Here is a 7462-nt window from a genome sequence, read left to right on the forward strand (position 1 = left end):
CTACGACGAAGGCACGGCGATGGTGGCGTCGGTCATGGCGGGGGAGCGCGAGGGGGAGGAGCTGGAGAGGAGAGGGGGTGTCTGGGGGGTTCGGGGGAGCGAGGGAGGCCGATCCACGACGTCACCGGGCGAGGGGAGCGGCGAGGCGGCGAGCAGGTGCGTGGCGCGCGCTGCGGTCGCCGTCGGGCACCTGCCTGCCTGCCTGGCCAGCAAGCAGCTCGCTGGAGCAGCGCTGGGCTGGGCCGGCAGGTGGGCCGGGAGCAGGCGTCAGGTAAGTTTTTTCCATTTCTTTCTGTTTTCTGTTTTTTTAATACTTCTGCAACTTTGTTGAATTAAATAAAATACTTAGGCCACTCCTAAAATCACCAAACTACTCCTGGTCCATAGTTGGATTATTTCCAACATGAAACATTTTAGTTTGGAGATATTTGAGCATTTAAATATTTTATATAATTTTAAATGCCCAAATTCAAATATTTATGATTTAATTCAAAAACCCTAAGATGGCCTAGGAAAATGTGCATCACTTTTGGCAGAGGTTCTGAACCAAGACAAAAATGATGGGCATTTTAGAAGGGCATTTCAGGTTCATTGAAAAAGTTTTTTAGTAAACCCTAATTGGTTTCAGAGGGGACTGGGGGTTCTGTCATCCCCATTTCAGGTTTCTGATGAAAGAATAAACATGATGCAACACTCTAATGCATGAACTAGCTAGGGTGTGACAACTCACCCCCACTCAAAAGAATCTCGTCCCGAGATTTGGGTTCCTCCGGAAAGAAGGCAGGATACTCAAGTCTAAGACGATCCTCCCTTTCCCAAGTTGCTTCATCCTCAGAATGGTGCGACTATTGTACTTTGAGAAACTTGATATTATGACGTCGAGTGGTACGCTCGGCCTGATCGCGGATACGAATGGGGTACTCTCGATATGTAATCTTGGAGATCAAGCGTTTCGTGGTCCACTCCACGGATAGGATCCGAGAAGCAACGCCTGAGTTGAGAAACATGGAAGACATCGTGGACTCTGGAGAGGTGCGGAGGTAGTTCCAACTGGTAGGCAACTTCTCCTCGTTTAGCGAGAATGCGAAAAGGTCCAATGTAACGAGGAGCCAACTTGCCTTTGATACCGAAACGATGGGTTCCCTTCAGAGGGGTAACCCGAAGGTAAGCCTTCTCGTCAACCTCGAAAGTCATAGCCTTATGTTTGCGGTCATATTGACTCTTTTGACGAGATTGGGCTGTTTTCAACTTTTCAAGAACGATGCGAACTTGCTCTTCTGCTTCCTGAATCATATCCGGGCCAAAGAATTGTCTTTCCCCGGTCTCTGACCAGTTAAGGGGTGTTCGACACCGTCGTCCATAGAGAACTTCAAAAGGGGCTTTACCCAAGCTAGATTGATAGCTGTTGTTGTAAGCGAATTCGGCAAATGGAAGGCACTTCTCCCAATCCATTCCGAATGAGATAACAGAGGCTCGAAGCATGTCTTCTAGGATCTGGTTGACGCGTTCCACTTGACCACTCGATTGAGGGTGAAAAGCGGTGCTAAAGGAAAGGCGGGTTCCCATGGCGTTTTGGAAACTTTCCCAAAATCGAGAGGTGAAAAGACTTCCTCGATCCGAGTTGATTTCCAAGGGAACACCATGGAGAGACACTATTCGGGAGATGTATAAGTCTGCCAGCTGACTAGCGGTTATACTCTCGCGAACAGGTAAGAAATGGGCCACTTTGGAAAGACGATCAACAACGACGAAGATAGCATTATTCCCTCTTTTGGTCCTGGGAAAACCGGTAATGAAGTCCATACCAATTTTATCCCATTTCCATTCAGGAATGGCTAAGGGTTGAAGGGTGCCAGCAGGCCGTTGATGCTCTGCTTTTACACGACGGCAGACGTCGCAGCTAGCAATATACTGAGCAATTTCTCTCTTCATCCTAGTCCACCAGAACCTCTGGCGTAGGTCCTGATACATCTTGGTACTACCGGGATGAATGGTGAGAGGAGATTCATGAGCCTCCTTTAGGATCAACTGCCGTAGATGCTGGTTCTTGGGAACCACTAAACGGTTCTCAAAGTACACAACACCATGATCATTTGTGGAGAAACAACTAGCACCTCCGCTAGCAATGTTCTCCTTGATTTTAGATATTCCCTTATCTCGCTTTTGGGCAGCGATGATTTGATCCGTAAGAGTAGGTTTCGCTACCAAGGTGGAAAGAAATCCTTGAGGAGCAATGTGAAGGTTAAGCTTCCGACATTCCTCATGGAGAAGCGGTTGACCTTGTTGTAACATCAGGTTGTTACAATAAGATTTACGACTTAGCGCATCAGCCTTGACGTTGGCTTTCCCTGGGGTGTAAGTTATTCCTAAGTCGAAATCTGTGATCAACTCGACCCAACGTCTTTGCCTGAGATTCAAATCCGGTTGGGTGAAGATGTACTTCAGACTTTGGTGATCAGTGAATATTTCGCAGCGATTACCAAGAAGGTAATGTCGCCAGGTTTTAAGTGCATAGACTACGGCTCCAAGCTCTAGATCATGAGTAGGATAATTCTCCTCATGTGGGTGCAATTGCCGTGAGGCGTAAGCAATTACATGTCGATCTTGCATGAGAATGCAACCTAATCCTTGTCGCGAGGCGTCGCAGTAGATAACAAAGTCCTTAGAGAAGTCTGGCGGTACCAGTACGGGAGCAGAAGTCAGGCGTCTTTTCAGTTCCTGAAAGTTGTGCTCACATTGTGGAGTCCATTCGAACTTCTTATCTTTCTTGAGGAGTTCGGTTAGAGGTTTAGCAACTTTGGAGAAGTTTTCGACAAAGCGACGGCAATAGCTCGCTAAGCCTAGAAAACTCCGAACTTGCTTGACCGATTCAGGTGGAGTCCAATTAAGGACGGCTTGAACTCGCTCAGGGTTAACAGCAATACCTTTACCAGATATTACATGACCCAGATAGGTCACTTCCGACAACCAGAATTCACATTTAGAAAATTTGGCATAAAGGCGATGCTCTCGAAGTTTCTTCAACACTAGCCTTAGATGTTCGGCATGTTCTTCCTCGTTCTTGGAGTAGATGAGTATATCGTCGAGATAAACCACGACGAATTTATCCAAATACTCCATGAAGATTGAGTTCATTAACCGAGAAAAGGTGGCTGGAGCGTTGGTTAAACCGAAGGACATGACGGTGTACTTGTATTGGCCATAACGAGTAACAAAGGCCGTTTTAGGAATGTCCCCGTTTCTGATTTTGATTTGACGATAGCCCAACCTCAAATCCATCTTGGAGAAGACTGAGGATCCAGCGAGCTGATCATACAGGTCGTTGATCCTAGGGAGCGGATATTTGTTCTTGATTGTGACCAAATTGACAGGTCGGTAATCTACAACCATCCGGTCCGTACCATCCTTCTTCTTGACGAAGAGGACGGGACAAGCCCACGGAGATGAACTAGGTCGGATGAAACCCTTTTTCAAGGACTCATCGAGTTGTTTCTTAAGCTCGGCTAGTTCTAGTGGTGCCATCTTATAGGGTCTTCTAGCAATCGGGACGGTTCCTGGAATGAGGTCTATTACGAACTCAACATCCCTGTCAGGTGGAACACCTGGCAATTCCTCTGGGAAGACATCCGAAAAGTCACGGACTACCGGAACGTCCTCAAGGTCTGGCAAAGGGCTGGCGTTAAGAGAATATAATTGTTGCTCGGCTAACCGGGTCAAGACATTGACTATCTTGCCCGAAGGATGAGTGAGTTGAACAGTCCTAGAGAAGCAATCAATTTTGGCATGATGAGCTGACATCCAGTCCATACCCAAAATGATATTAATATCTGAAAATTTGAGAGCTATCAAAGATGCAAGGAAAACAAGTCTGTCGACTTGGATTTCATTTCCATAACTTACCCTGGAGGTCTGCCATCTAGAACCGGGAGTAGAAATTTCCATAGTGGATGGCATGTCACAGAATGCGGTGTTATGCAAACGAGCATAGTTCTCGGATATAAATGAATGAGAGGCTCCTGTATCGAAAAGAACAGATGCCGGGTGGCAATTAACAAGGAGCGTACCGAGAACGACGTTGGGATCCTCTTGAGCTTCTTCGGCAGAGATACAGTTGACATGGCCACGTGTAGCGGTGGCCAGCTTGGCGTGGAACACTTTCCCTGTCGGCTTGCCACGGCCAACAGCTTTAGCAGATTGGTTGGGGTTGGTCTGGGGACACTCACGCATATAGTGGCCAGATTCCCCACACTTGAAACAAGTCACGGAACTGGTGCGTGGAGGAGCACTGTTGGTTGGACCCCCATAGGGCTTGGCTGGTGCAGATTGTTGAACGGGGCGAGGCGTCTGGAAGGATGGCCTCGGTGTGAACCTGGGTGGCAGGGCGGTGTTGGGCACCCACACGCGGCGCTTCTGAGGACCAGCACCGGATGAGGAACCCATGTCACGGCCATGCTTGCGTGTTGCGTCATAATCAGTCTGACCAGTCTCGGCACTGATGGCCTTGTTAACAAGTTTCTGAAAAGATGTGCACTCATGCAGACAGAGGTCGCGGCGAAGCTCACGACTAAGTCCCTTACGGAACCTTGCTTGCTTCTTGGCATCAGTAGAAACTTCCTCAGTGGCATATCGTGCGAGGTTACCGAACTCCCTGCTGTAAGCATCCACAGAGAGTCGGCCCTGAGTGAAACTGCAGAATTCCTCACGTTTACGGTCCATGAGACCCTCCGGAATGTGATGTTCACGGAAAGCCTCGCTGAATTCAGCCCAAGTAGTGACATGGCCCGCTGGGCGCATAACTCCATAATTCTCCCACCATAGACTGGCGGGGCCTTCAAGATGATATGCAGCAAAGGTGACCTTGTCAGCCTCAGCTACCAGCGCGGAACGCAGTTTGTGAGAAATACTGCGAAGCCAGTCATCAGCGTCGAGAGGCTCGACGGAGTGGTGGAACGTGGGTGGATGTAACTTGATGAAATCACTGAGTGACACCACGTTAGTCCTCTGATGGTGTGCTGTGTTCTGTTCAATATGCTCCAACAAACGGTTGGTCTCCCGCTTGTTTCTTTCGGCTTCCATCATAACCTCGGCTAGGGAAGGAGGATGAGGCAGATTTGCATTCCTGACTTCACTGCCTTCGGCCTGCTCTTGAGGAGCAGGGTTAGTGCGCGTGTTGACCATCCTAGGTAAACAAGACAATGATTTAGTCAGAATGATAAAATTCCCACATAGGATACAGAATGTAAGGAATAACTCGGAATGCAAGATGATCATCCGTATGACATGGTAGATACAGAAACTGCTTCTTTATTCCATCGTCATACACACCATACAGGGTTTAGTACAAGACCAAACAAGGTACTATTACAGTGAGAAGAGGATTACATCTCATCGGAGGCATTCCAAGCTCCTATACATTATTTTTCTACACCTCCGGAAGGCGATACAAACCAGGTCATATCCCACGAGTCACGCAGGACGATAGACGACACAGCTAACACGAACTAGTGATACTACCACTAACTCAGACCGATCCGTAGTAGTCCTCGTAGAAGTCACCTCCATAGCCTGGAAGCTCAACATGATCATCCGGAATCAGACGATCTCGCGGAGCTTGTGGACCATAGGGGCTAGGATGAGGTCTTGGACCAACAGACGGTGGCCTGCGGGGACCGTGAGGTGGGGTGATGCCTCCTACATCACGCCAACCCATCACGTCTGGCAGAGCAGATCTCACAGGATAGAGATCGCGCATATCCGAATATCCAGCTTGCACCGCCGGTGCAAACCGAGTCAATGTGGCCCAGTGGTCAGCACGGGTATTGAAGAGCTCTAACCTCAAGGCCCGATTTTCACGGTCCTTATCCTCGAGCATCTCAGCAGTAGTGCGAGTCCGTGAATCCTCCTGAGTGGGGTCAGCATAGATAGCCTGGAGATACCCTTGTGCTCCCGGGAGTGATCCTGGCATATACCGGAAGTCAGAGTCCCGAAATAGGCCAGACCTGACTCGCATGATGGTCATCATAGAGTAGGCGGCGTCCTGCACAACCATCTCAATAGTAACCCCGAGTCCATAGGAGCAGTGAAGGGGCTCGGTGGACCCAGGATAAGATGGAAATATCCTGACAGTGCAGAGATACTGGCTTTGATTAAAGTCTCGGAATTGCTCTTCGACCGTGTACTCAGGATACCAACGGTATCCAGCCTCAGTCATTACCCTGACCAACATGGCAGTATGGCCGGGTACATCTAGGCATCGAGTCAGGCGAACCACTTGATTGAGGTCGCGAGTGGCCATCTGAAAACACAATCATAATGCAAAGGCATTAGAATTTCTAGCAAAATTTCGGCAGCATAACAGCTGTAAATGCTCAAGAAGGATTTTGAGACATTTGACAAAGGATTTCATACACACTCAACATCATCATATCAAAGTTCTGAGTCCATCCTAGCAACACAATGTGGTAGTAGAATTGAACTAGGCTTGTATCCATCAAACCTATAAGGTACTACTGATTAGTAACACGTGATCCTGATAGAGAGAATAGATCCTAATTCCTTAACCCCCGGTGGAAGAATAGACTGACTCAGATCAGAATGTCATAAGATAAAGGAGTAAAAAGAGCCTTACGTTCCACCCACAAACAATTCCCCTACATATAACTAAAGAATTTCTAGACTCAACATCGACCAGTTTGGCTTGGAGAACCTACAGGCAGTCCGGCTCTGATACCAACGCTGTCAGGACCCCGACTCGATGTCACATCGATCTAGCTTGTAACACCTCATATCACTTTGCGGCCTCACGCACGGTATCCCCACGGGTGTCGCCTTACCTTTGCCCGGGACCGTTTGCGCCTTTTAGCTCACGTATATGATAGTGTCGCTAGCATCCATATGATAAAGAGCCCGGGCTGACATGACTAGTCGTAAACCCAAAGTGGCACAGGCTTACAGGGACAGGCATCCATGACCCAGCAACGAACGTGTCGGTCATCAGCAAGTGGGTCCGGGCTGTAGCACTGGGCTAGCAGGACTCCGGTAAACCGGGCTGTAGCGGGCTAACAGGACTCCGGTACTCAATGCGTGACATTTCGCCGAAGGGACAGACACAGGAACGAAGAAGGACACATGCCGGCCAGCCTAAATGTTCCAGAGCAGTAGCAAGCTACCATGGCTCAGTGGTAACACTAGGAGACATTTCCCGGTAAGAGAGGCTACTAAGGATAAACAACTAGATAGTCAGATCCCACACATACCAAGCATTTCAATCATACACACAATATGCTCGATATGTGCAAATACAACAAGGCATCACAACATGACTCTACGACACAAGTACTTTATTTAAGGCTCAGAGAGCCATACATAACATACACAAAGGTACGGGTCACACGACCCAGCATTCAAGTCATACAGTCATACAAACCAGCAGCGGAAGTAACTTGTCTGAGTACAGACAACT

Source organism: Triticum dicoccoides, chromosome 5A, assembly GCF_002162155.2.
Source record: "Triticum dicoccoides isolate Atlit2015 ecotype Zavitan chromosome 5A, WEW_v2.0, whole genome shotgun sequence".
Taxonomy (NCBI): Eukaryota; Viridiplantae; Streptophyta; class Magnoliopsida; order Poales; family Poaceae; genus Triticum; species Triticum dicoccoides.